Genomic DNA, 21884 nt, shown 5'->3' on the forward strand with positions numbered 1-21884 from the left:
GTTTGTGTGCTTGTGCGGGATAATGTCAGGGTGTGTTAGTCAGTGTGTCTGGCTGTTGTTAATCAGTGTGGAAATAAGGAATTTATTAAATCCATCTCCACACTGAGTGAATGCAGACAGAACAAATAGTTGCTATGCTCTCCTCTCCTTTGTATTAGATTCAGTTAATGAGCTGTTATCTGTGCCATTTTTTTCCTCTTCATTATATTCATTATATTTATGAGGTTTCTGTTTTGTGCTGATTTATAGGTGTGGACCTGGAGCCCTTTTGCTGTTTATGGTTTTGGGTGCATCTCTCAGAGACTCAAGTACTCACTCTCTGTATGTGTGTGTATGTAGTTGCGTGTTCCTCAGTCAGCACAGAATTGATGCAGAGTACTGAGCCAATGCAAGTCTGTAACTGATTCCCCCCGCTGGATCTGTTTCTTAAACACTAGAAACTCAGTCCACAATTATGACAAGGTTATGCTCTCCTTTTTCTGTGGTGGCCCTAAACTGGCTCCCATTACTATGGCAACCTCAGCTCTTGGCACTGCAAATATTGGCCTTGACAGAGGAAGACAGTGGTCTGGGGATGCTTTTTCCCCCACGATCCACCCTGAGTGTTTGCGGGATCCTTTTGCCCTTGTCTGTATGCTGGGTTAAGCCATACATTAAACTTTACATGAGTACATGGGAAGACATTAGGCACATGAACAGATGTCGCGGACCCATTTTATTATCGTGGGTGTTAGGCAAAAGCATTTTGTCAAAGACTTTCAAAGACAGCTTTCATAATTTTAGTTGGGTCTCTTCTCTTCTCTTCTCTTCTCTTCTCTTCTCTTCTCTTCTCTTCTCTTCTCTTCTCTTACCCTCTCTTCTCCTGGCCCTATACTCTTCTGCCCTTCCCAGCTACAGAGCATCTGCCAATGGCTGAGACATATTGAGCAGACCACCCATTCATCAGGGCCTGTGACAGTGTGTCAGCACACAAAGTACAGTAGGCAGCCAATGTGTGTGCGCTTGGTCCATGATCAGGAACATATGAGCATAAACACAGGGCGAGGCAACCATATCTCTAACTGAACTTGTCAAGGAACAGCCTCTTTGTGTGTATTTAAAGCCACTTCTTTATTTCTTTACTCTCTGTGTGTGTAAGTGAGTGTGTGAATGTCACTTTTACTACCAAACATTGCTAATGGGTTGTAACGGTGTGTTCTCACACACTCCCTGGTGAGAGCCAGGTCTTTGCTTGTGGTGTCAAGTGTTCTTGGGTTGAATAAGAAAACAGTACCCTACTGAGACAGTTGGCACCACTCATAAACTGCTCAGATTGGCTTGTGGCTATTCAGCAAACCTCTTCCACTGTATTTGACTCTGTTGGCATGTATTAGAGAAAGAGGGGCAGGACAGAGCATGAAAAGGGTTGGCGTTTTGGTGCCGTGGTGCCCCTTGTGCCTCCCCGTGCCCCTGATGAGGGAAGCATGGTGGAGGGTTGGGGGGGGGGGGCTTGGCAGCATAAAGACCCATTGTGGAGTCAGTGGAGTGGGGCACAGCCCTGCCGTGGGGACCCCCAAAGCCTGGAGGGGAAACAAAGACCCTCCTATGAGGCTGCATGGGAAAGACTTGGACATTGCTGCCACTACTTCTGCCACTGCCCACACCACGCCTGGGAAAGTCGCATGAGAAACTGCAAAGGAGATGAGACAAGGGTAGATAGTGAGAAGCAGCAAAGAAGACAGAAAAAGTGTGATCGACAATGAACATGCCAGGCTACCATCATGTTAGTTCATATCATAGTCTGACTTCCTGTGTGTGGTGGGCACACAAAGCCTCTGAGAATTTGGTTGGGTTTCCCACACATGCAGCCACATGCAGGAGGACACACACACACACACACACACACACACACACATGTCAATCCACATAAAATCCATATGCTACTCAACAGCTGGAGGAGTTATTCATTCAGACAAAATCATACTGTGCTAAGACAAGGAGACACACATCCACATGTTAGAGCACAAACATGCACACACACACACACTTGCATGTTGTAATACTTCAAAGCACATCAAAGGCTCTGGGGATTGAAATTCCCTTCTTCTCTTTATTCAGCATCTGATGACAGAAGGGCGAGTGGGGGGCAAGCAGTTGTACTTACAACCAAAAGTGCATGTTGGCATGTGTTCAAACATCTCTGAACATTTACAACATCACATGTGTGAATACTTTGCACCATCTTTTCCGGAAGATAAGATCAACCAAACTTACCACGTTCCTTATTTAGATTTGCCAGTCACTGTAAATCAATTGTAGTAGTCTTATCACAAATAGAAATAATCAGTTGCCAGCTCTCCTCGCTTTAACTGTGTTTATACCATTCCTGTTGTTTCTTGCCTTTTTGTGAAGCTTTTGACACATATTTAGAGATAGTGTGCACAGGTTATGAAACAACGTTCCAGGATATAGCCACTATTTGACATCATAAAGGCCATGATCAGCTCCCTGACTGAAAACACATGAAGGGTTAACCTCAACAAGGGTTTCGGTAGACAACAAATGTCATCCAGTCACAACCAGACAGCAAATATTTGGGTATGGATGAGACATTAATAGAATAGATGTTGTCATCAGTGTCAGGATCCAGAAAGCGGAGCACATGCAAGTGTTGCTTATTAGATTGCAAAGAGGAATAGTGATCAGTGGTCAGTATTGGCTGTCGCCCACCTCCACCTTTTTAAGAGGAGCAGCAGATCAGGTGCATAACAGCATCAGACGGGGCAAAAGACAGTGAAGCGGAGGCCATAGTTTAAACAAGTAAGTGCAGCATGTCATTTTAATTCTGGATTTAGACTTGACTGTTTTTGAGATGCAGCTCATGCAGCAATCTGCGTCAACAATGAACGTTATTGCAACAACCATGGAACAATACACAAAAAACATTGTTTGGATATACAAAGCTGAGGTGCATGGTGGACTTGCTGTATTTGGTTTTTGCCATGCCATTCAGATTCAAAGCTGATGTTATAAGAAAACAAAGTAAAAGAAATGGAGGTGAGTGAATGCAATAGTCTTCCTGTTTTTAATTTTGCCCAAGCTTTATTATTATTATTATTATTATTATTATTATTATTATTATTATTATTATTTTGCCCAAGCTTTATTATATTATTATTATTGTTATTATTATGCTAGTGCAAGTGTTAAGAAATGATTTAGATGGAGTCTGGCAGTTCATCAGCATTCTGGCCTACGGACTCTTTTGGGATTTACATTGAATTGAGCTGATTTACACACTGTATAGAGGTAGAATATATATTCTGTTGTGTGTGTGTGTGGGGGGGGGGTGGGGGGGGCAATCCTTCTAGCCAAGTATGTCAGCAGTAAGACATTTTAATACTCATTGGACAGCTCACTTCCTTCTCTCTCTGTATTGACCTGTATGAGGAGACATTCATTTTAAACCCCCGGTCAAACCAATACCACCAGGCGCTGAGAAATATTTAGCTTTAATATAATTTTTTTCTTAGTTTTTAAAATAGTATAGTATACTTTTTATAGTACATTACATTTGCAAAGCTGATTTTTTTTTCAGAGTGGTTCTGCAGTGAACCCCCAGGGTGCAAGAGTGTGTCAAATTATCGTCAGATTGCTGAGGATCTTTAAATAAGTGGATGTATGTGGTGGGTATGTAGTGTGTGTGTGTGTGTGTGTGTGTGTGTGTGTGTGTGTGTGTGTGTGTGAGTGTGTGTGTGTGCGTGCGTGCGCGCGCGCACATGGGCGTGTGTGTGTTCTCCAGTAATTGGGAAGAACTAATAACTCATCACTATGCTTTAGGGATGATTGCAAAGTTCTGGATTAGCGCAATGGGACATACCACAGACAATACAGCAGTGTGAGTGCTTCTGAATGCCTTGCATTTTTATAAGGTTATGACAATCCATTTGTTTATCATTTTGACATCTGGAATCCATTCTGTTATTGCAGGGAGAAGCAGTGAGAACGCTGTATCGGGCAAAGCCCTCACCCCTTGCACTCACGCTCATTTTCTCTCCTTCCAGTCCCACTGAGCCATTTCTCTTTTTTTTTTATCCTCTACCTTCTCTGTGTCAGTCTCTTGGGTCAGATGAGCTCAAAAAATGTGAGTGCAAGGGAATTGGATAATGAAACTCTGGCAGAGGGGACAATAAATTAATTACTATATACACAGGAAGGACATTCAGTGCTCCAAGCCTGTGTGTGCTGTGCATATGTGCCTCAGAGCCTGTTGTTGCAGTAGAACACCAGCAGAAGTTCAGTCTGTTTAATCTGTCTTTTTTTAAATGCAGATACGAAGCCTGACATGTTGTGGTGAAAATCGAGTCATGAGAACAGTTGCCATCAGAGAACAATTGATGAGCCATGGAAATATATAGACTTTATACCCTTTCATTTCTTATTCTCTTGCATTTGCCCTTTTACCTCTGCCATTTCCATTTGACGTCTGCGCCAAACTTCTTAGTCCTTCCTCTGCCCCCCCCACCTCACCCCCCACAATCCCTCTCTTCTATTTGTCCTTAGCTGTGATTCAGTGGCCCATCCCTTTCCCATAACCCTGGGCTGCTGCCTGGGACCTCAGCATGACCCGCTCTACATTGCTTAGACTTTTCTCTCTTTGGGCCTGCATCTTTATTGTGTGTGTGGGTGTGTGTGTGGGTGTGTGTGTGTGTGTGTGTGTGTGTGTCCATGTAACAGAAAGAGAAAACAACGGTGATCATATTACAGTAACTGTGAGTTATTTATTCTCTCTGCTGAAGTGCTTGGATTGTGAGAGTCTGAAGTTATGGTGTTTCTAAACGTGGAGCAATACACTCGAAAGTGAGGAAACAATCTGTTAGAAGAGAGCTTTTCTAGTTGTTTGTAAGCAAATGTGATTTTTGTTGGCCTCACTATACAATTATTTGCCACTTTGGGACTTAACATGCCTCTGAGTGAAGAGTGTTTATGCGTCTCAGCCTCCTCAAATTTTGGTTTTATGGTGTGCCTTGTGCATATTGTACATTTGTGAAATTTCCTTCCAGCTTCTTTCAGTCTAGTATCATCACTTTTATGGAAGGGACACGGTTTTACAGCCGCTCCCGTCTGTTGTGTGTCCAGCCGGCGGAGTGGGTAGAGCTAATATAATTAAAATGCCACAATAGGCTGGCATGTTTTACTGGAGCAGTTCCTACTGGGTGAGGTTGACAAAGTGCACTCACCAACCTCTGTGCCGGCCCATTGGCAAGGCATCAAACTCATAGCAGGCAAGGAGGATGAGAAACGGGGAGATAGACATGCAGGGCAGGGGGGAAAGGAAGGGTGGATGAGAAAACAATGGATAGAAGGAGAAATGGCCTGATGGATGGATGGATGGATGGATGGATGGAGGAAAAAAATAAGGGATATAGGTCAGTGGCAGCAGGAAGCAGTGGCTTTAGGAGAACCCTCTGTCTTTGTGGCTTAATTGCCTCTATGAGCCTGTTTGATGTCCTCACTGCTAGCGTGTCAGGATGCCAGTCGATGGTGGTCTGTACGTCATTGTCCTGTGTGTGTGTCTGTGTGCTTGTGTGTGCGTGTGTGTTTGAGAGGGTTGTCTCAAGCATTTCCGTATCACAGTTTGACATGCATTCTGACCGACCACGGCAGGGAACAATGGACAAAACCCACAAAATGAATCCTCCTTGATGTCGACACCACTCATTATGTGCTATTGCGCAGATAAACACCACACCGCCCAAATATTACATGTAAAACAAAACAGTCAACAATGGGTCCTCAAGGATGAACCCTGAATTTTAGAGGCAATTTTATCTTGTGTCATAAATTTGCTCTTGGAAAACACCACAGCTATGCAGTGAAGTGCTCGCTGTTTCTCGGCAAACGCTCTGTGATTGTTATCGTGGTGTCGCAATATTAGAGCTGTCTCTGCCTGTGTCAACAGAGTCTGTTCCCCTTGTGTAGGAATTTCAATTTAATTTCTACTTTTTTAAACATAACATGCAAGATCAAAGGTTACATTATACATGATATTTCTACACTGGCAGCCTCATGTGACTTTCTAACTGAATTTCTAGAAATGGGAATGTGAGTTGTGGCACCAAAAAGTGAGCCACACATTTGCCACCTTTTGAGCTCATGAAGTGTGACTTTTAGTGCAGTTAAAACAGAGAAAAACAGAACTAGTTCTCAAGTAATGCAGCCTATGGTATGATAAAGTCTTCATATCTTTGACTCTTTCTATATCAGTATCACACACTTACACTCTCACTCAGTTCAGTGTGCATTTGAACACTGTTCAAAGGCAGAGAAAATCCACCTTCAAACCTCTGCTTTGATCCTAACACGCGGCTCGTAGCCGTGCGGACACAGGATTACGGCCTTATAGTCTATCACACTATTTCAGACAGCACACATTCTGTACACAACACATTCACACACCCGACACACATCAACACTCACACAGCATGATCACATCAGAGTTACAGAGCTGAACTTCTCTCCGTAGTGACTATTTTTAGGGACACTGTTATCCTTCTTCCTGGGGGATACAGCAGACTTTTTCAGTTAGAGCTTGATTGTCTTTTATTTGAGCTGAACTTTTGTGCGATGCAGTGTATACCTGTACGTTCGAATTTGGGGCCCATAGCAAGCACTGGCAACACTCCCTGTAGAGTTTTAGTGTGAATGTGAGTACAAGTTTAAGTTTTCAGCATGTGGTATTTACCATCAGAGTGAGAATCTGAACAACATCAACGGCAAGTTTAAGGTCAGTCCGACTTGTTGTCCAACCCAGTGGATAAGTATGTGAGTTTAAAATGAAAATGAATGACAGGCACGGGAGGAGAGAGGGAAAGTTAACAAATCCAACTCTGTACAAACAACAAAAGTACAGTACACTACTGTGGAGGGTGTTGTGTGTGTGCCTGTGATCTGTGCTCTGTGTGTGTATGTGGTAACCTGAAACCACAGGGAAAACGTTCCTAGAATTCCGGGTGGGTTTGGTGTCGTGGCTCGCTCACTGGAGCCCCCTGAGTGGTGCTGGGAATGCGGCCTCTGCACGGAAGAGCTACAGAATGAAGGGAAAGTCCCCCCCCAGCCACCCACCCACCCATCTCTATACATCCATATACCCTTCCCACTGCTGCCAGACACACACACACACACACACACACACACACACACACACATTCCTTAGCAACTTACCAATTAATGCACATTTGACAAAATATAGGTGTAAGACTGAAGTTGTGAAAAAACTGTTTACTTTCAGAAATAGCTTTTTATTAGTGTCTGTTGCTCAAACCCTGACCCTTTAGGTCGTAACCTAAAGGTTAGGGCAACACCCTAACCTCTCTCAAAACTGTATGTGCACAAATAGGCCTACCGTGTATCCTGTGAAGTCACGAAAGATAGCAATGCAAAAGGCCATATCTAAATCATGAACGTGAACAGTGGATGTCTCTGGTCCGGTAAGTCTGATTGCGACTGTGAATGATGATACACAGAAAGACAAAACGTGAACTGGATCTGGCTCCCAGATCTGGCTCGATTTGAAGATGCAGACGTGGCCCGTTCAAGATGAGAATCATCTCCTTTAAGCAGCCCTCTGGTGAGCATATTGCGACCAGTCTCAAAAGGGTTCGGGCCAAACTATTTTGCCTGTTTCTTTTTTTTAATAAAAATTAATTGAAACAGACATTGCACAAAAACGAATACACATGGCCATCATTGCTAGACAGCAGTGGTTGGTTCGTCAGGTAACAGACACATCCCACTGGTATATACACTGTAGGTCTACAATTTGAGCCACAGCAGCTTGGCACTTCAGCACAAAAGATAATTGAATAGTTTGTTTCCTGAATTGTAGGTGAACTGAGCATGAAAGTGTGTTGTAAAAGGCACCAGATTTATACAAGGCAAGACTCTAATAACTGATGGGAATGTCTAAGCCATTTTAAAGTGTTGTGTGAGAGAGAGAGAGAGATGGAGAGAGTGAGGCACAGAAACATTATTTTGCCAATTTATTGATGCCAATAACCTGTTTAACCACATACAATCACCCACGGCTATAGTGATAACAGTAAAAAAATGTAAGGTTGTTAATTAAATGGTAGAAAATTATATAGTATCAATAGAAGTTTACGATTTGTTTGGAAAGACAAACTTGTTGATGAGCGCCACAGCATGCCAATAAATACACTCAAGTGTTTTCCAATCAAATTCATTGCTGCAGTTTTACACATCAAAGACGGCACCAAGGGAAGAGCAGTAGTCCATATTTTGAAATATTACGTATTTTGTGACTTAAATAAATGCAACTTCAGGTTTGAGGCAGAAAATAAGGATGAAAATATGAGGCAGTGGTAAGTGCTAAATATTGTTGACATTTCCAGCAAGCAATTACACACTCAAGAACGTGCCTTTCCTATTGCTTCAAACACTCACCTGCTCCATACATACTCCCTTGAGAAGAGAATCCTAGCAAAATCTTAAATGCATAAAAGAAGCTTAACTTATTGTTAAAGGTAGTTTATTGAAATTTATTGAAACTGTATAGGACTGAAAATGCCAGAGGGGGACTTATCTTATATAAAAAAGTGATGCTGTCAATGACTCTGAGCTCTTGGGACAAATTTGTTAAGCTATAGTCCAAGCCTCCTAACCCAAGCTCGATCTCTCAGATTCAGCTCACTGATTGACTTATGATGATGTGTCCGATTTCCAACCTGTGGCTGATTGACAGATAAGCCTGATCATTACAAACATGATAGTTATGGCTGGGATTTCTGCCAAGAAAGCCATTTTGACCATCTGTTTGTCAATGCTACCATCTGCCTGACTTCATTTTGATAATTGCTCCCTAACCTTTGCCCTTCTTCTCGCTGTTTGCGATACACTCACTCTCTCTTACACCTTGACGGTAAACGCAGTTTGCACAACATTGCGGTATATAATCCTGTATATGTTCTTGTGGCGTAAGGTTGCTGCAGTCTGAGCTGCTCCTTATCTCTATCTACAATATGCTCTCAAATGTCCAACTTACTGAGTGTCTTGGGACCATTTCTGCTTGTGTGTGGGTGTGTAGGGGTATGCTGATTCTCTCATTGCATCATAAATGTACTGCTGGGTTGTCTGTGTCTGCCCTGTGTGTGTGTGTGTGTTAGTGTGTGTGTGTGTCTTCATGATAGATAGAGGATGGTAGAGTTGTGCTCCCACATGCCCTTTGCAGCAGCAGATTCTGATCCCTGACCCCCTCACTCAACACCCTCGCAAGCCCTCGCCACTCTGTGTGGGTATGTCTGAGTATGTGGACGCCTGAGTGCGTGTTTGTTGCCTTGAGTCAAACACACGGCCTTTCGGAGTTGAAGTTGGACTGTTTGTGCTGAGTTTACTTTGCATACACAGACGGCATATACAGTATAGTCCAAATGTGGCATTATGCCTCCCTCTGTCTGCGTTTGTCTGTGTTTTTGACACTTTGTACACACTTGAGATGTTGTGTGAGTGCAGCTCGTACATCAAGATGTAAAATAAGGACTTAAAATCACGACGAGGAGTATATTCAGCTTCATCTGTGTTGAGACCCTTGACTGGTTTTTAGTGTACACTGGAGCTGTCAACCTTAAGCACTAGGTCACGCCACTCTGGCCAGGATCAGACAGACACACAGACAGACAAACAGGTGGTCGTACCACACCAGAGGATCATGGTCCACTCCACCCGTCTGTGCTCCGGGGGATAGTTTACTCTCCTGGCTCTGCCCCTGCCTGCCCTTGTCTGCCTTCCACACACCAACTGCCCCTCCAGCTCCCCCCAGACCTCTAACCTCAGTTATCCATGCCCTCCTCGGCATGTGGGCATGTGGCTAGAAGGGAGGGGGGGTAGATTCATCGCTCTACGTCTTTCTTCCTTTCTTTCTGTCTTTGTTTCTTTGTATCTTTCTTTCTTTCTCTCTTTCTTTCTTTTCTTTCTTTCTTTCTTTCTCTTATGATATCCTTCTCCATTAACATGTAAAGTCTAGTGTTCTTGTTTTTTCTTTGAAAGCAAATTTGAATCACTACACGGTCTCTATCTGTGGCCTCATGGTCTTCAATTTCGTGTCATGCATCCTTCATCCCTTTGTTCCAAATAAATTCACACGATATCCTTGAAATGACTTGAGTTGTCTGGTGGAAGTCGGAATTTGAATTGGTTAAGGTTGCCACCTACTGGGGAATCGGTGTCACTGAAGTAGGTATAGGCTTCATAACTGGTTATAAAGTTTCAAAATCTATCTGAGAAATTTGCAATTCAGAGAAGTTAGTCCAGCGCAGTTTTGCATAGAGCAGCGACTGCCGATGGATTTTCCCTGATTCTCACCCACTGGGCTTGTTTGTGTGTGTTATAGATTCACAGTCATGCTCCAGTAATGGTTTCACTGTGATCCATGATTACTGGTGAATGGCAGAACATTATATTTCCTTTTCTAGTGTGTGACATTTTCTCATTGAGAATCATTAGTGATTTCTTCACATTTTGAAATTAGACCTGTATAATTGAACCAAGGCAAATTTGTGCATGTTTGTGGGAAACGCAGAGACAGGAAAGCGCGGTTGAGTGAGTGTGTGGCGGCATATGTACAGAAGAATTGTTGTATATGTCAGGAGATAATTCCTGTCTGCATGCGATTTTCATGTGTGGGCACATGACTTTCTTATTCCTCAAATCTAATGGCGCTGCGCAATGTTTTCCCAGAAGTCTGTGTGGTCTGTTGAGTCAGCCTGCAGTACGTCTGCTGGTACATCGGCGCAGGCGACACAGCGAGGTGGGGAACTGTTACACCCAGTGACAGACGCAGGCGGGACAGTCAGGCCTGGGAATATCCTCAAAGCAAACCACAGGCCAATTACAGTTGTAATCTATGGAGCTTTAAATGCTGTAGCCATACTCTACTCTGTGTTTCCATTCTCTAGTGCTACAGTCAGACAAATGGAAGCTCTCCATTATGTAATTTGTTTAACTTTCATGTGAGCAAGTAGTTACATTGTTTTGTAGTTGTAGAGGGGGAGCAGCACCCACTCACTTCCTATATGGAAATTGTGTTTAATTACCTGAAAATAAAAGCTGTAAATTACAGTTTCAGTGGTTTAATGTTTATTGCACTGATCTGAGACGAGGCGAATTACAACTTCGAGTCTGTGCTCCTTCAACTGCGACTAGTTTCAGTGTCACAAGTTTTTCCAAAGAACGAGATGATAACATTATTAAATTGAGATTGTCAGGGAGCTTCAGTGATCTCAGGTTTCTTACTTTGAACAGTCAAGCTTTGTTTCAGATGAATATCAGTACAATCTGCCTGTTATCCATGTCAGAGCCATATGTTACACTTAAAATGCAATCCTAAAATGAACTGGTGCCAAATTCGCCTGAAGGCACTGTCAGCCTGTCAATTCATTCTTAATATTCAAGCTCAGAATTGCTTGATACCTCAAACATTGAATACTGTAGGCTTTCAGTACATAATATTGGCCACATGGGTGCAGTGTGGAAGCATGTTTTACTTCACTGTCAACCAGCAACTAAGTCTGATAATATTGCTCCTCTATTATACTGAAATGTAGTTCACTTAGAGCAATGTAAACTTTCCTTTTCCTTTTTGTTCGTCTGTTTGATTTCCGTCAGACTAAATGTTCAATATCATCATATCAGTGTTTGGAGGCAGAACTAAGTACAAAGAGTACATGTTGGATCTGGTGAGCTCCTATAGTGAGTAGGTGGGTATATACATTACACTGTGCTGCAGCTTTTGATCTGTTAATGTCAGGATTTACTTACACAGCCACAGGGATGAGAGAGACGGTGTGCGTGCGTGTGTGTGCGTGTGTGTGCGTGTGTGTCAGTGTCAGAGAACGTGAGGAAGAAAGCAGGAGCAAGAGCAGTTTGTTGCCAAGAGTGAGTCACTTACGCCAAATTAATTCAGCTCTTTGCAGTTACTGTGATTGTTAGATAAATCGATACTTGTTCATTAGCCTGGAGTAGCATTGAAATGAAACATGCTTGGCTGCGTGTAGGCCTATAATGGGCTAATGATGAGCCAAACTAGATATTGTAGACATCACCTAGCCTGCAGACGGAAATAGAAATAGACAGGTAGAACAGCCCTAATGATGAATATCAAACGCCTCTTGGGTACAAGGTAATCACAGTATTTGATTACCTGTAAGTATATACTCATGCTAAGTGAATCACTGCGCCTATTCATAGGTCATTTCCATCATTCTGTTTTTCTCCCTTTAAACCCACTGCCCTTCCTCTCGCTCAGTCTCTATTCCAGTTCTCTGGCTATCCTGAGGGTTGGCCCAGGTCGCAGTGGCCTAGAGAGCATACCAAGGCGGGACTAGACTTGGGGTAAACCCAGAAGACCGAGTACTTGCTGAAGTAGCCCACAGCTGGGATTGTTTGCTACCACAAACAGGGACTAGGGCCACTTACTAAATTTAAACTCGCTGCTGTATCCAGGAAGTATAAGTGTAACTGTGGTCAGCAGTAGTTTTTTAAAATTAATTTGGCACTGAGCATCTTGGAAATCCCGATTCTCAAGAGAGTTCCAGCCTGCTATTAGCAGTGGGCCACATCTCCATGAGACCATGGTCTACTGGCTAATAGGGGACGGGGGTCCGCTTTCATCTCTCCATCCGCCCCAACAATCTGATAAGAGACGTCCAGTCAACAGCTACCACACTGCCACTCTGATTACATGGGAGACAAGCAAACATACAGACAGGCTGCGTTGCTTCACCACATGGACCTCTGGTCACAGCGAAAAGAGAGAAATGTGCACAATACAAATGAAAGGAAATCTGAATTTAATGATTGTTTATGAAAGCTAGATTCCCCTCAGGGGCACTCAGTGAGAGAGATAAGTGTCGGCAGTGATGGGCGAACTGAAAACAGGATGAAGCAGAAATATTGATTGGATACTTGACCTGACCCAATAAAGTCTGTGTACATGTATTTGCTGGCATAAGAAAAGAATATATAAAACAAACATGCAGTATGAAGGGGGCCATTCATAAGTGCAGAAACACCTTTTATTGCACTGTAGAGGACAGGCATTCAGTGCGTAATAGCCATGAGTAATATGAGCCATTGGACCTTCAACCATATAGCTGTTACAGTGCAACCACTCAATAAACCAGGCTGGTCTTGGTAAAATCACCCTGGGACCTCTTAAGAAGTGGCAAAGCAGTTGAGACCAACATAGTGGTGTGTAATTCCAACCAAACCACACAGCCATAAACAGCCATATTTCACTGGTCCACAGCGCCGCAAAGACAGATATACGGCCAGTTTAGCACAGGTGTCATGCCTCAGGTACTTCACCTGAAGCATGACAAAAATTGTACAGATTCAATAATGTTGACGTCCTGGACAAAAATGTTTCATCTTGGCTGACGTGACATAACCTCGCAGTTAGTGTAAGTGGAGTTAGAAATAGCCTGTGGACTGTTTATGTTTGTGTGGAGCCCCATCATCAATAGTAGAAGGACATGTCTTCTGCACTTACTGCAATTACTCTAGGTCACTGAGTCGTAACCCAAGGGGCCAGAACTCCCTAAGAGGACCAAGATGATTAACAGTATAGGAGAGTGGAAAACAACTGCTACACAAAATGAGGTTTACTTTTTTCTGATTTGTTCCTATAATTAGCTTTTTTTTTTTGTTAAATAGTGTAAATTTCACCTCAAAAAATACTTTAAAGAAATAACTAGAATGAAAAATCACTGATTGCAAGGTAGACATACAGTATATAACCTGTGCTGCTGGGTCACAAGTAGACACTGCATCATTTTAATGGGTCATAGGTCAAAAAGGCAACATACCGTACTTTAGGTTCAAGCAAAAGCCAGAGCTGATGACATTAACATTCCCAACTAAAGAAAATAGTTTCATGAACTAACGACGGATGATTATTTAGTCAAAACAAGTTTCAGTATCACAACATCTCATGATTGGTCATGCGGACACAAGGAACAGCTAGTCGGTATGAAATCACCAAAACAGTTTCCAACTAACTTCAAAACAAGAGAAATGAGATTGCTGTTCAGCAGCTGACTGTGTTGTTGATGTTGTTTGGGGATTCCAACATGACTGCTGTGCCTGTGCTGCTCTTTATTTTTCTGAACCCGCCTGACTCTCCATACATCTCTGTCTCATCGCTCAATACTGAAGCTTGCCAGACTGAAAAGAAGCATTGCAGAGGGTCCATTGGGCTACCGGCCAGGTCTACAAAAAAAAAAATCACATGGCACCCTTGACTCAGCTCTTAAAGAAATTAACTGGGAGCTTCACAAAATTTGGACGGATAAAGTGAAGTCTCATTGCTCGGAACTACCGTCAGAATTTTCTACTTTCAGCAATGGAATCCAAAAATCAAATCTATAATGAAACAAAATAGTTGAGAGTAAATTTGACAAGCTTTCTTTTGAGTTTTTCTAGTTGTTAAACTTGGGAAAACTTTTCTCAAAGTCTGCCTCATTATCCGCAGTGTCCTAGTGTTTCTAGGTCCATTACACTGGTGTCTCACTGGGACAAGATTGGATATAGAACTGTTACATTTCCAAATCCCCAAGCTGCCAGGTGGAGGTCAAAAGACAGGAGGAGGCAGATAAAGAGGGGAAAAAAACACATAGCTGTTTGGAATAGAGTGAGAGTAAAATGAAGCCATGACTGCATGCCCCATATACTGCGGAGACTTCCAAGTGACTGCAGCTACTGGTGGTGTTCAGCGTGTTCATGTGGTTACCAGCTGGGTTACAAAAGGAAAGCAAAAAGAAAAGAGAGTGAGAGAGAAATCACAATTTAATGGGAGTTTGCAGTAGTGGGTGGAGAAAATAAGAAAAAGAAGAAGAAATATGACTTGAACTGAAGACTCTCGATGGACTGGAGAGATGGTTTAAAAACAAAAAAAAATAAGAGGCGGGGTCGGGGGGGGGGGGGGGAAAAAAAAAAAAAAAAAAGGGGGGGGGGGGGGGGGGGGGGGGGTGAAAGAGAGAAATAGAGCACAGACAGAAAAGCACACTGTTTGAGCTCGCCTGCCCTGTAGATAACCTCTCCTGATTTCCTTGCTATTTCTCCGTGCACATTTTATGATCTTGAGTATCTCCTCTCTAATAAAGTTGTCTTTGAGGCACAGAAAGCTACATTACATGCTGCCAGGAGTTTGGACATCTTATATAAGAGCAGCCAAAGATTTTGCCAGTGCTTAATTTTGTATATAGCTCCACGTTTGAGATATTTATTATCACTGTGTTTATCGGTGGAATCGAGGGTTTGTGGTAGGAGTGTGCCGTGTGTTTACGATCACGTTGCATGACAGGATAAATCCTTACGAAACATTTGTATGTGTTTGCACATGTTCATGTTTACTGTCCAGCGGACAGCATGTGCACATACAGCATGTCATGTTGATTAAATGTTTGCAAAATGGCTTTTGACCAGTTGCCTGTTCATGTGCTTAGTGTTAGCGCAGTGAATGACTGCTAAGCTCACAGTGTGTGTGAGAACAGTCTGGCCTTTCAGAACAAAACCTCCTGTTCAGAGTATTTCAACATGTCCAAGCCCTGCTCGTAAAGTTAGCTGGATACAAACATCTACTCAACCCCTCCCTTGCTCTCACTACTGGCCTCGCTTTTCACTTCAGGGTCCTCCTGTTCCAGTGGGTAGGACGACAAAACTGGAATGCTGTATTTTATGATGTTATGGGCTTAGTGTTATGATAAGCAGCGTATACAGTGTATGTTTTATTCTTATGTAGACTTATATCCCTCAATAAAACAGTCAAATTAGCAACAAAAAAAAGTATGAAGGCATCAACTTAAGCTAAAAGCATGTCTGTAATGTAGTAAAAGTAATGTATAAAAATATTGGTTCCTTTGCAGGATTATCCCTATATTAGTGCATCTCTGCAGATTAGACTGTGAGGCTGCTGCTGATGCTTTCTTTAATTCTGTATATTGTACAGTCTTCCCCTTGTCAAGTTCTTCTTTTGGTACTAAAATGTGTGAGTATATGTTTGTTTTATGAGTGAAAACAAAGAAAGTTAAGTTAAAGAAGGAGGACATAAGAAATTAAATTATTAAATGTGTATATACAGTGATAATAATATTTCCATTTATTTTAGACTGGCCTGTTGCATCTGTTCTCTTCAAATATGCACAGTAGTCTTCAAGAGGGATCTGTTTTAAAAATCCTTGACTTCAGCTGCAAGTTCACATTTTGCAAAGTGTTTCCCATACACAGTAGCATTCAGTTATTAATGGAATGTGTGTGTGTGTGTGTGTGTGTGTAATAAAAAGTCTACAGAGCAAGAGACTTCTTAACTGTTGCACAGTCTCCATTTTAGGAAAAAATGGATAGGGGTTATTGCCAGAATGGTGGAACAGACATATAAAGCGTAATCTTGACATTGCTTGAACGTGAAGTTATCTTTAATGCTACGGGCTTAGTGCATAGCTTTGAGGGCTTTGAGTCGGCAGCGCAAACGGCACAGAAGTGACTAAAAATCGCACAGTGTTATCAAAGAGAGTCACAAAAAGTGCAGAGCCTCAAGGATGACATCTTCAGAAACTACAGTTGCCCTGAACCATTGTGTAGTAATCATAACCTTTCAATGCGAGTAACTCCAGCACATGTTCAATCTCGCATACACACAACGGGTGGGAGGGTGGGGAGAGGCTTTATTAATCATGATGAACCAACAATTTGCTGTTTGCCCTGACAGCAGTACCACCAGCTCTAATCCAAAGCCCTCCTCAGCTGAAATAGTACCACCCACAGCCACAAAAATACACACACTCCAACATGAAAACAACCTCATCTCCTCTCAGTCATTAATCACTGACACTTTTGCCCTCCCCACTTTGCTCTGATTCAGCCTGATGTTTCTTTCAGAGGAATCATTCATCCAAATCAATTTCCATGTGGAAATGTGACCGCCAAAGATACAAGCTGAAATATTTTCACCTCTTAATATTTAGAAAAGGAGAGGGAGCTTTATATCAGTTAATCAAAGAGGCGTATATCAGTCTGTGATGCTGTGTACTTTCTGAAGATTGTATCTTTTTAAAAGAGAAACACACACAGAAAATAGGATTTGTGATGAGGCACATTTGAAGGAAGCGTGATGACAGAAAATTTATCATGGCTTATATTTACAGTCGATAGTAGTTAGTAGATCACCCCTTTTTGTAGTTTTAATGTTGTGCTTTTCAACTGTAATGAAACCTTACTTTTCTGACGAGACTCGCACATAGACGCACAATGCCCAGGTATTCCGTCACCTTCTGTGTTTGTCAGAGACTTTCCCTCAAAGTGGAAGACGGTTTGCAGTTTGAGTTCTTCCCTTCGACGTTGTTGACTGTTTTACACATCCTACTGGGCAACAGAGATGTGTTTGCTGCTCAAGCATAAATCTATGTGTTGACTACTAACCTGTCAGGCAGAGAGTACAGCATGTTGTCTCCTATATCTCCTCATGTCAGCGTAACATGTGGAGCTGGATAGTTCAGGTCCACATGCTGCCAGTGGGAAATAATATTTGTGTCCGCAAGATTGATTTTGATTTGTTTCAGAAATGATATCCAACAGCACCGTGTATGTCCATATTATTCAGTATTATTCTATTGATACATTCTTCATTGGTCTATTAAACTTGACGATTTCACACAATGTCCTGCTTTCGAGCTATTACGGGATGATTTATTGATTCTAATTACTGAAGCAAAGATCCAGATATGCAGTGTGTTAACTTAAAATTCTTGGCACAAAATGTCAAGAACACCATGTAGCCTTGATGGTGCTATCCTACAATCCTGCAGTGAATTTTGAAGCACATAAAAAAAAAATAAAAATCAACAAAACTGCCTTTAATCATCCCAGAGATTATGTACAACCGTTTATCTCACTGGCAGATACTAGTGGATAATCTTCTTAACCACTGGGATCCTGGCGAATATCTCTGCAGAGAGTTTGCAGAACCAATGCAATTATGCAATTAGACAAATTACAATCCAACAAAACTACTGAATCTGCTGTATGTTTATTTTACAATGTCTATGGGTCATCTTGGACATCTCTGTGGTACTGTGTGTTTGGAGGTTTAAAATAAGCTGTGCTGTGAAAGGTTTAGTAGAACAAGAAGGGATCCGTCTAGTTTTTAGTTGTTTGTTGTACTGTCTGTTTGAAAGGGAAATGTCAGCAGCCGTAAGAGTGCAGAGTGCTCTGACGAGTTTCACTATATCAAAAAGAGATTCATGGGGAAATGCAAAGATCATCCCTACCTGTACTTTAAAGAGACACACACACACACACACGTACATGCAGTATATACACAAAAAACATCTATATAATTGAATCCCCGATGAGTGTTGTCGGCTCAACTGGTTTCAGTCAAGAGCTGAGCACAGATGAAAGACAATCAGAATCCACTTTACCTGGGGCCAGTCTACTAGACGTGCTCTCTCTCTCTCTGACAGAAGCTAACCTCCTTCAGACCCCTCATCAAATGTTTACACATACATGAAAATGTTGTTATATTAATGCTATAGCGCAGCTTTGCTTACAGCATACACACCGAAATGTTCGGGCATGTTTAAGCGTGCACTCTGGATGCACATATTCCCTGTGTTGTCACCCTGTACACCTTGGAAGATGAATATTGAATATCTGTTTTCTGCCTTACAGCCCCACAGGCATTCCCGCAGGCCTTCAAAAGATCAAGACAGTTCAGTCTGGGGTCAGCATCAGGGAGTGGAGGTCACTTCTATTCTGTGCCCCAGGCGGAGGGAAAGATGGAACAGACAAAGCTGCCTTTAGGAGGGTGCATCAATTGGGCATTCACAGGGGAATGAGTCAGTTCAGTAGAAAATAGCCAGAGAGCGATGAGTCAGAAGCCATACATGTGTAGGTAGTCGTTTTTAATGTTTGTTGAGGTTGAACGTTTGAGACCACCGGACGAGAGCTATTCATTTATTAGCCACACAAGAGAGTGATATCATTTGGGTGCTGCAGTCTTTTACTTTCCTGTACAGTTTTCTGCTCGACATTCACAGTCACACTTTAATTCAATCGGACATAGGGCTGTAGCGAGAATTTTTTTTTTTTTTTTTGAAATAGTACACAGCCATTGGCAGAAAGCTTATCATAGCATCTGATGTCTGCTCCAGATCCGGCCGAAATTTGCTGCATTAATTGTCTGTCTATCAGGTAATCATCTCTGGGATGTCCTGCTTTGTCAGTTGTCACACCCCTTACGTCATATTAAACTTACCCCGCAATGAAGTGCTCTAGGTCTAACACGCTGCCAAACTCACCCTGACACTTTCCTTTCATTAGCATCCCATCTGATGAGCTCATTTCCACGCCGACACTGTTATCCCAAGCCAGGGCTGGAGACGGACACGCATATGCTCCCGAACACACAGGCCCCCGCTTTCAACCACTGCTTAGGGAGCTATTCGATTCTTCAATTAATCATTTATGTCAGAGGGGGGAAGTTAAAAGTCCAAAAGCAATCGATTGTCTCCATCTTGACAAGAGAAGATTCAAAGCCGCCGGGCAATTAAGTGCTCAATTGTTGTCAAAGCAGACAACGGTTTGTGTGTGTGTGTGTGTGTCTGTCTGTTTGGGGGTGGGGGTCCACTTTGCAAATACAGTAAAGTGAACCAAGCAATGAAAGGAGGAAGGAAATAAACAAGGAGGAGATGCAAAGTAATGTGTAGCGGCAGAGGGTTAAGTGAGAAATTTTTGCATTTTTATGGGCCCGATGTGTAAAGCGCTGTTTCAGCAAGCCGAAGGGGCACAGACCTTATCAAGATGTTGCTTAGATCACGGAGATTCTCAGGTTCAGCACTTTTATGATTGCCTCCACTCATATCCACAATAGATGCAGGTGTGTGCGAGCACAACCACACCACAAATCCACGCACATGCCTATCCGCCACGTCCAAATAAACACACTCACTTACACAGTCCATAATCACTCCATCAGCCTTACGCTGCCCGTGGAAGCATCAATTGATTTGATGCCTGTAGATGTCATTCCTCTCCAGCACTGTTAAACCCCCCCACACACACACACACACACACACACACACACACACACACACACACACACACACACACCCCCGCATGGATTACCATCCACATATAATTCTCAAATTGATTTGGATAACAGTATAATGGCTGTGGAAAAAAACATATGTATATAAGGCGAAGCTATTAGTTTAACAGTGAATCTATATATCTAACCTTTACCTATGTAGGCAAGAGCATTAAGAGCGTAGCAGCAGCAGGTGTGCCAGACCTCCGTCGTCATGGTAACTATAATAGTATAAGGGTTATCACTACGATTTCGTTAGATTTAAAGATTGTGGTTTAGGTGCTACAGTAATAAGTAATGTTTTGATGCCTCCTAACGCTGACTTTGTCGCTCTATATACTACGTCACCTGACTTCCTCCTTTGGTCCTGTCATAATCAATACGGTTGCTAGAGGTGGCCTAACAATGAAACCTATCTGTAGGTCATAATAAGCTGCTTGCACAGCACTGTGGGGTCGTTTTTTTCACAGGACAGTCTCTGATCAGCAGAATAATATCACTAATACAAGAGGCCGACATAAGTTTCCTTTGCAGGTTGTGATGTTTAACCTTAGGGACAGGCTGAGGAGACTCAATATCCCAGATGAAGAGGGGGGAGACTGAGTATGTATGTGCATAATAAGTGTGAGAAATAGAGAGTTGAGAGCGGGTGAGTGAATTTTAACATTAACAGTCTCTCTCTAATATTAATGGATTTTAAAGCACAGGTACTTTCTCTTTCTAAGGCAGGGTAAATGTATTTCTTCTGAAGATGTAGTGTCTGAGCTTCTCATTTGTCGAAACGAAATCACTATTCTACCCATTATGAGTTGTCATTGTAATCGTATTGGTTGGTATAATTAGTGAATTTGCTTGTATGTTGTAAACAAATTCGCAACTGGTCAATTAGTCATTAGTATATAATGAATTGGGTTAATTAGGTTCAGTGTAATGACAAATTCCCAGTTGCCCACTAGTCAATATGTTTTATTAGCAACAGATAATAAATGGTTGTACCTTTTCAGTGAAATAATACACAACGCACGTAGCCTAATGCTAAATAAATAAAGCTAAAGTACAGCGACTTGCAATATATTATTTAAATTCCTGTTTAAGAAATGAATAATAATGTAGTCCAGTTCATGGTTCAAACATTCTTGCCATTAAAACTATAAAATGTTCCATGAATCCCTGCTGGATGCTTAGCTGTGGTGTGCTGAGTCATCGTAGGTATTATTTATTTCAGCCATAACAACTTCTATGTCTTAATTTTAAACAGTTACCACACTTCCCCTCTAAATCAGGCATGCTGCTAGAAATGTTAACCTCCCTGACATCAGCTCAACAACAGCTCTGACAAAATCAACAGCTATAATCCCTGCCAGGCCCAAGGAGCATGCCAGGGATTAAAGGGTCCAGCTCACCATGTGTCTCAGTTTCATTTTTACAACGCTGTGCCCAGTCACATTTTCATTTGAAATTATTTTCAGTTACAGAAGAACCATAATAGCAGCATCCAGTGATTTTTGACCACATTTGATTCATTTGAGCCATTATTGACACAAAACATATTGCAGTGTTGGGAGTTTTTAATGTTTTCGTGCAACATGCTCTGTTTCTCGTCTTTGACAGATGAGACACTAATGGTTTTCAGTTCATGTTGAAGAAGTGCTGCGGTGTAGTTGGCAGATTACTGAATAAAGACATTGGTGGACTACACATTGTACTGCTCTGTTTGGCTTTTAGTTTAGTTTAGTCTATTTGA

At 42.2% G+C, this 21884-nt stretch overlaps 1 protein-coding gene across 2 annotated transcripts in view; it reads left to right on the top strand.

Moving 5' to 3' along the window:
• gpc5c (glypican 5c) overlaps positions 1–21884 on the top strand; it is a 97493-nt gene that overhangs the window by 42481 nt on the left and 33128 nt on the right. The window lies entirely within an intron of this gene.

The sequence above is a fragment of the Seriola lalandi genome, unplaced genomic scaffold (genome assembly GCF_002814215.2).
Source record: "Seriola lalandi dorsalis isolate HSWRI2012SDOR001 ecotype SW California unplaced genomic scaffold, Sedor1 jcf7180002054277, whole genome shotgun sequence".
Taxonomy (NCBI): domain Eukaryota; kingdom Metazoa; phylum Chordata; class Actinopteri; order Carangiformes; family Carangidae; genus Seriola; species Seriola lalandi.